Below are 8,284 nucleotides of genomic sequence, written 5' to 3'. Positions count from 1 at the left end.
AGGTAAACCATTGACCCTAATTATGGGGCCTAACCCCAAGGGAATTAATGAGAGTCGAAGTCATGATTAATAACAACTAGCAACAATATCAAATAAATTCATGTCTAACTCTAGACCACTTGAGCTAACCCTTGGGGCTAAAAGCCTTGGAAGTAATTACATTGAATGAAACATAAATTATTTCTCAAAGTTATTGTAGCATTATTGATATTCAAGGCAATTGAGCTAGGAAGTTTTGTTACATATTCTTTATAATTAAAAATAATAATCCAACAAATATAGAAATGATTCATAACTTCATGTAATATGATATTCAAGGTAACGCACTCCTTTCAAGTTACCATGCAAACATCATATTGAGAAAAGGTACATAAAATATTTAATACAATTATTCAAATTGACTCATAGATTTTGACACACTATTAGAATTTACATCATCTCCAAATAAATGATTGGATGAAGATGTAGATGACCCACATTGTTCTTTATTACCAGCTAGTGCACAATTTTACTCTAGATGTGTGCCCAAGGTTTTAGATATTAAAAATCTTCTAGATCTATGACTATGTTCAAAACAAGAATTTTTTTGGGGGCGGAATTTTGCTAATTGGCTATCTTTTCGAAATTTTATGAAAATAATATTCACCTAATTAGCTAAAAATTTGCCTAATGTTTGAACAATATAGAGAATATTTTCATGGCCCCTAGGCAAGGATGACACACACAAATCGAGAAATGATTAAATTGGTGATATTCGCCAAAATTTACCAATTTTAGTAGTAAATTGCACGTTTTTGTTAAATATTCGCTTACATTCTATATGTATGATTTTTGGAACTAGAATAGTCTCCTATAATACTACACATAGGAATAATATTCATATCCTAAAAAAAAATGCTAATTCAAAAAACCCCATCTTTCCACTAGATCTTGCAGCAACAACCTCTTGATAATATATATGGTCCTAGCGTGAATATTTCCTCTCTTTGTCAAATTGGAGTCATAAACATGTCAACTCTTCTAACTTTAGAGGTCACTATAATGATGATTTATATTTGGACCATTTTTTTTTTCTCTTTCTTTTGATTTGTTTCTCAACTACCATCTATGGCTTGAACACCCCACTGAATGGATGTTTATCTATTGCATACCAATGTACTTCAAGTACTGTAACATCTATATTTTCTTTAAAAACCTTTATAATCTTAGCAATGCGGAATGAATAACCATGTGGATCTCCATCATTAACACTAAAATCATGAAACCATCCTTAATATTATGTACATAAAGCCTATTAAGGTCTTCCATGGCTTTATTTTGTGCATGTGATCTTATAGACCCAATATACAATATCTTTCATTTACTTGTGAAAACTGAACAATACCTTGATATTCTTGTTGTTCAACAAATTTTGTTTTCTCATATTCATTTGACATATTATGTGGCCAACTAATTAATAGAGTTTTCAAAAATGTATCCCCATTTCTTGAACTTGAAATTATGTCACATTGACCATTGAAAAATACTCCCACCAAATAGAATCAACAACATCAAAGTGCTCAAATTTATCTTTAATAAATTTTTTTAATTTCTTATAAGCATTGGAAATAATATACATCTCTATTATGCCTTCATGCATTATATATTTTGGAAACTAATTGCAATAAAAATAAATTTGATGCAAATATTGGACAATTTGGAATAGCCTTAAAAAATGATAAACCTAAGAAATGCCCCCATTCAACAACTATTGAATAATTCTAGCTCCATATAACGATTTTCCTATCAATTTTTTTGAAACATGGTTGATTTTATAACCTAATGTCATCAAGTTTTTCAATGCACTTTTATTCACTATGGGATCCTAGAATAAATCTTCACATGTCAATAGTTTGTTTGAATATGTGAAAAGTACGCTCTGGAATGTATGATTTCTTAACACGTTCAATTAGTGATGGTACGCTCCCAACATTCTTCCTCTTGAATGTTACTGAAAAACTATTGAACATTTGATCAATATAGTCATAGTATGCTCAACATGAAGGGAACCAACTTTTACTTTTTGAAAGATTCCCATTTCAACAAGCATGCTTAGATATCCAGATACAACTTGGTTTTATTTTAGGACTAGTGTTGTCTAATTCTTGATACAAAACTTGAAGAAGATTGCTAGATTAATAAGAAAACATATGATGAATTATAGTGATAGTCAAATTTGCATCATTATGAATATTTGAAGCTATGAAGTAAACCCTTGGACACACGTTTCCATTAAAACCCATACAACCAAGCAAGTAAAAATGAATAAAATTTGCCTCTTGTAAATCTTTTGGTGCATGGACAAAGTGTGGTAGAAGTGTTTTTTTTCATACTATTAATTATCAAACCTAAAAATGTTTTTGAGCATCATAACACTTATTTCAATACTTGTACAACTTTTTCCTTTCACTTGATTGTTAACTGCAATGCTCTTGAAGTGCTTTGACAATGGAATTCACTCATAACATAAAAATAAAACACTGACATTTTCATAGTCGATAACTATCCAATCATTTTTTGGGATTCAACTGCATTAAGTAAGTCATTCATGTATGACCATTTCCATGATATTAGTACTAACTGACTAATTTCTCATGATTTTTGGCTAGTCCACTTAGCACTCATTGCATCGGGTGATGCTCACAAGGGTGAATAAGTGGGATTGAAACTAGTGAAATGAATCATATAGCGTCAATCATCACTTCTGGGGCTTGAGCCAGAGGCGATCTGGTATGGTTGACCTCCCAGGAAGTCTTGGTTACCGGGTGCAAGCCCTAGAAGTGATGTTTGATGCTATGTGATTCATTTCACTAGTTTCAATCCCATTTCTTCACCCATGTGAGCATCACCTGATGCAGTGAGTGCTAAGTGGACTATTAAAAAATCATGAGAAATTATTCAGTTATGACTATCTCTCATGGAAATGGTCATACATGAATGACTTACTTAACGTAGTTGAATCCCAAAAAATAATATCTAATATAATGCACTGTGAAAACCCCTTAATACTTAAATTCAAACAAGTGAAGGGAAATCTACTTGAATGGTTCATGAGGCACAATACTTGCTAAGGTTTTGCAAATGGGGTAGCAAGCTAAGTGGGCTTGAGTGTGGGGAAAACTCCATAGTTAAGCGCACTTGAGCCAGATTCGATTTGGGATGGGTGACCACCCGGGAAGTCCTGGTTACTGGGTGCAACTCCCCCAGAAGTGACGATTGAAGCTATGTGATTCATTTCACTAGTTTCAATCCCACTTCTTCACCCCTGTGAACATCACCCAATGCAATGAGTGCTAAGTGGACTATTCAAAAATCATGAGAAATTAGTCAGTTACGACTACCTCTCATGGAAATGGTCATACATGAATGACTTACTTAATGCAATTGAATCCCAAAAAATGATGTCTAATATAATGCATTAAGGTTTTGCAAATGGGATAGCAAGCTAAGTGGGCTTGAGTGTGGGGAAAACTCCATAGTTAAGTGCGCTTGAGCCAGAGGCGATCTGGGATGGATGACCTCCCGAGAAGTCCTGGTTACTGGGTGCAAGCCCCGAAAGTGATGATTGATGCTATGTGATTCATTTCACTAGTTTCAATCCCACGTCTCACCCCTGTGAGCATCACCTGATGTAATGAGTGTTAAGTGGACTATTCAAAAATCATGAGAAATTAGTCACTTACGACTACCTCTCATGGAAATGGTCATACATGAATGACTTACTTAACGCAGTTGAATCCCAAAAAATGATATCTAATATAATGCACTGTGAAAAACCATTAATACTTAAATTCAAACGAGTGAAGGGGACTTTACTTGAATGGTTCATGAGGCACAATACTTGCTAAGGTTTTGCAAATGGGGTAGCAAGTTAAGTGGGTTTGAGTGTGGGGAAAACTCCACAGTTAAGTGCGCTTGAGCCAGAGGCAATCTAGGATGGGTGACCTCCTGGGAAGTCCTGGTTACCGAGTGCAATGAGTATTAAGTGGACTATTCAAAAATCATGAGAAATTAGTCACTTACGACTACCTCTCATGGAAATGGCCATACATGAATGACTTACTTAACACAGTTGAATCCCAAAAAATGATATCTAATATAATGCACTGTGAAAACCCCTTAATACTTAAATTCAAACGAGTGAAGGGAACTCTACTTGAATGGTTCATGAGGCACAATACTTGCTAAGGCTTTTCAAATGGGGTAGCAAGTTAAGTGGCTTTGAGTGTGGGGAAAAGTCCACAGTTAAGTGTGCTTGAGCTAGAGGCCAATTATGATGGGTGACCTCCTGGGAAGTCCTGGTTACTAGGTGCAAGCCACGGAAGTGATGATTGACTCTATGTGATTCATTTCACTAGTTTCAATCCCACTTCTTCACCCTTGTGAGCATCACCCGATGCAATGAGTGTTAAGTGGACTATTCAAAAATCATGAGAAATTAGCTAGTTACGACTACCTCTCATGGAAATGGTCATACATGAATGACTTACTTAACGCAATTGAATCCCAAAAAATGATATCTAATATAATGCACTGCGAAAACCCCTTAATACTTAAATTCAAATGAGTGAAGGGAACTCTAATTGAATGGTTCATGAGGCACAATACTTGATAAGGTTTTGAAATGGGGTAGCAAGCTAAGTGGACTTGAGTGTGGGGAAAGCTCCACAGTTAAGCACGCTTGAGCCAGAGGCAATCTGGGATGGGTGACCTCCCAGGAAGTCCTGGTTACCGGGTGCAAGCCCCAGAAGTGATGATTGACGCTATGTGATTCATTTCACTAGTTTTAATCCCACTTCTTCACCACTGTGAGCATCACCCGATGCAATGAGTGCTAAGTGGACTATTCAAAAATCATGAGAAATTAGTCAGTTACGACTACCTCTCATGGAAATGGTCATACATGAATGACTTACTTAACGCAGTTGAATCCCAAAAAATGATATCTAATATAATGCACTGCGAAAACCCCTTAATACTTAAATTCAAAAGAGTGAAGGGAACTCTACTTGAATGGTTCATGAGGCATAATACTTGCTAAGGTTTTTAAAATGGGGTAGCAAGCTAAGTGGGCTTGAGTGTGGGGAAAACTCCACAGTTAAGCGCGCTTGAGCCAGAGGCGATTTGGTATGGGTGACCTCCTGGGAAGTCCTGGTTACCAGGTGCAAGCCCTGGAAGTGATGATTGACGCTATGTGATTCATTTCACTAGTTTCAATCCAACTTCTTCACCCCTGTGAGCATCACCCGAAGCAATGAGTGCTAAGTGGACTATTCAAAAATCATGAGAAATTAATCAATTACGACTACCTCTCATGGAAATAGTCATACATGAATGACTTACTTAACTCAGTTGAATCCCAAAAAATGATATCTAATATAATGCATTGTGAAAACCCCTTAATACTTAAACTACCCAATCATAACAAATAATTTTATAGACACACACCTCTTTCCACCCCTTCAAATTGATCTCTTTTTACTTTAAAAGAAGTGCATGTATTGCTAACCCCCATCAAGATTGGCTTCTCGAGAATATCAACATTGTTGATTTATTTTATCAGTGTCCTTGTAAAATATGCATATGTAATGAAATTACCATTTTGTTCAAAAACTTCAGGATATTCTTTATAAAAGTTATATATTTCTTACCACTATAAATTATCTTCTCCCCAGGTTTGGAAAAGAAGTCACACACCCATGATAATGTAGTGTTCTTTATTGGCCCACTCTCTTATCTATGATTTATTTTTTAATAAAATGTAGGATCTTTTTCCAATTTTGTTTAGATTATTGATAGGAAAAGATTACCAATTGAGTGAAACTTTTTGAAAGCATTTCTGTAGAGTAAAATATTCCCAATGTGATAATCATAAGATACCTTTGTAGATATCATGCACCACACTAAATATGGATATTTAATGTATTTATTCATTGAAAAATATATATTCCTTTTCTCTAAGGCATAAACGAAGTCTATACCTTTCAAATAATTCTTTTAACAACATCCACTTGAAATCAAATCAAGAATGGAAGTTGATCTTGTCAGAAATTCTTTATGAAACTATGCATAACTGGAATGATTTGGATTGATAAAAAAAGGTCTAGTCATAGCCCCAGACACACTATTTATTTACAATGTCTCCATCATTTCACCATCCCTAATAAAAGGAATTTCCTCATCGCTATGAGGAATATTATCCTCACTATAATCATACTCAACATTGTCAAGAGACCAAACGAGAGAATGTTGACCATCTTGAGTCACTTCACCTAAATGAATTAAAACATGATCTTCATACCTAGGCCTATCAGGCTATCATCACCTTGATTGGTGATATACTTGATAAAAGGAAGAGAAAATTTAGTATAAAAAAGAATACCATCCACTCCATTTCCATTGGATCTATGATGAAATTATTCACTTGAAGGAAAATAATTTTCACCCTAAACATTGTTGATGCCATAAAAATGTTCTCTAAGAGGAATGTCTTGATCATCAAAAACATCATTATCAGTGACTTTTAAATCCTCACGTGAAGAAAAATCATCATAATCCCCATTGGTTCCTTTAGATTCCCCACTCGGAAGAAAGTCTTCATCCTCATTGTATTTATCTTTTGTAATTTTAAAATCATATTTACCAGTGTCATCAATACCCTTAAAACCTTCTCTTGGAGAAATTCTTTCATCACCTTCATTAGTTCCTTTAAAATCCTCACTTGAAGAAAATTATTCATCATCATCATCATCGATCCCTTTAAAATCCTCACTTGGAGGAAAATCTTGATCATCCACATAAGTTCCTTTAAAATCCCCACTTAGTGGAAATTCATCATCCTTATCAATGCCTTTAAATCCTTGCTTAGAGGAAATTCTTCATCACCTTGATCAATGCCTTTAAAACCATCACTTGGATGAAATTCATCATCCTCATTAGTGCCTTTAAAATACTTTCTTGGAAGAAATTCTTCATGATCCTCATCAATGCATTTAAAATTCTCTCGTAGAGGGAATTCTCCACTATCTTCATTAAAGCATTTCAATTATATTGTTGGAGGAAAATTACCATCATCCTCATCAGTGCCTTGAAAATTTTTGCTCGGAGGAAAATCTCCATCATCTTAATTGGATCCTTTATTATGTTTGAGAAAAATCTTCATCATTATTAAATCCATCACCATATTTCTCCTCTACAACAATGTTACCACTGAAGCCTCCATTGTTGCTTCCATTAAAATCATTACTTAAAGGAACATTTTAATTGCAGTCATTTAAACTGTCATTAAATTCTTCAATTGGAGCCAAATTTTTAGTATTTTCCATATCATTGATGTTATCATTAAATTACTTAGAAGAATCATCACCATCATATTCTACACAACAACTCCTATACCATGTCAATCCAGGTGAGGTAACTCCCAAAACTTGAATGAAAGGACATATACCAACTCTAATATCATTGTTACACTCACGTGAATATACAAAATATATAAGGTAAGGTGTGAGATGCATATTATTAACAATATATACATATAAATATACATTTTTCTGACCCTTGATGTGATACCCTGGTGCAATTTCTTTTGTAGACTTTTATTATTTTATATTTCTTGTAAATATTGAAGTGGAAATGTTGGTTGTGGGGCCAAGACTAAGTCAAATTGAATTATGTAAATAATTCTTACATTAATATATAAATGGTTCTTTTCCCTTGGAAATGATATGGGAAATAACACGTCAGTAATGTAGGCTTCCTTGTTGTCCAAGTAATTGTTGAGTGGTTAATTCCAAATGGTGGACCTTCCCAAATTCTCCCAAAATTCCTGGGAGAAAGATTGCCATGAGGGAATCAACATAATTGGAGAGAAAAATTACGCTCGATGGAAAGAAAAGCTTAGCTGGAGAGAAATGCTAAGTTGGGTAAAAATATAAGCATAACCATAGTTGGAGAGAAAGACATGCTTATGAAGGAAAAATAAAAGATTTTTCCTATCTTAAAAAAAGAAGAAAAAAAACCTAGGTAAAAAGGTTTGGCAAGCCTTAAAAGTGGGATGCTGCTAGAAAATTAGTTGGGAAGAGAATTAATAAATACAACTAAGTAAAAATCATTGGGATAATTATTGGTTTTGGAGAATCCAAGAGAGAAGCAAGGAGCTTGTGATTAAGGGGAGTTGTAAAGTGTGCATGATACATGGGGATCTATAAAAAGCTCAAAATTCAAAGTCCTCGAATCTTAGAAAAAA

The 8,284-nt window shown here is 34.4% G+C and overlaps 1 pseudogene; it reads left to right on the top strand.

The window, feature by feature from the left end:
* Positions 1–640: 640 nt before the first annotated feature.
* On the top strand, positions 641–750 carry LOC149141163 (U6 spliceosomal RNA; annotated as a pseudogene).
* Positions 751–8,284: the final 7,534 nt, after the last annotated feature.

Source organism: Pinus tabuliformis, chromosome X (assembly GCF_031772625.1).
Source record: "Pinus tabuliformis cultivar Carrire ecotype Pingquan chromosome X, CPIR1, whole genome shotgun sequence".
Taxonomy (NCBI): Eukaryota; Viridiplantae; Streptophyta; class Pinopsida; order Pinales; family Pinaceae; genus Pinus; species Pinus tabuliformis.
This window is presented reverse-complemented; position numbering and strand designations above follow the sequence as displayed.